Below are 379 nucleotides of genomic sequence, written 5' to 3'. Positions count from 1 at the left end.
CACACAAACACACACACACACACACACACACACACACACAGGCCAGAACAACCAACATAAAGATGAACCAAATGACAGGATGCAGCCACCAGAGAAAGGAAATGGTTGTATCCTCCAAAGCAGTGCACCTACCGCAGTCAGACGCTGCTTTGCAGTTTAGTGAAAATCTGTAGCACTGCAGGCAAAGCAAATGCTGAAACAAAGATTCTAGGAACTCTATTAACCTTGTGTGGTGTTCATATTTTATCACATTTCACATTTATGATCATGTGATCATTTTCGTTTTTGTAAAAAAAGGAAGGAAAATCAAGTATAAAAAAGGTTTAAAAAAAAAATAGAAACAGGATTTTTTTTATCATTATTGGTGCTTATTTCTTAG

At 36.7% G+C, this 379-nt stretch overlaps 1 protein-coding gene across 2 annotated transcripts in view; it reads right to left on the bottom strand.

Annotated features, from left to right (window-relative positions):
- kcnn4 (potassium intermediate/small conductance calcium-activated channel, subfamily N, member 4) overlaps nucleotides 1–379 on the bottom strand; it is a 22255-nt gene that overhangs the window by 5128 nt on the left and 16748 nt on the right. The window lies entirely within an intron of this gene.

The sequence above is a fragment of the Etheostoma spectabile genome, chromosome 6 (genome assembly GCF_008692095.1).
Source record: "Etheostoma spectabile isolate EspeVRDwgs_2016 chromosome 6, UIUC_Espe_1.0, whole genome shotgun sequence".
Lineage (NCBI taxonomy): Eukaryota > Metazoa > Chordata > Actinopteri > Perciformes > Percidae > Etheostoma > Etheostoma spectabile.
Note: the sequence above shows the minus strand (reverse complement) of the source record. Positions and strands in the feature narration are given on the sequence as shown.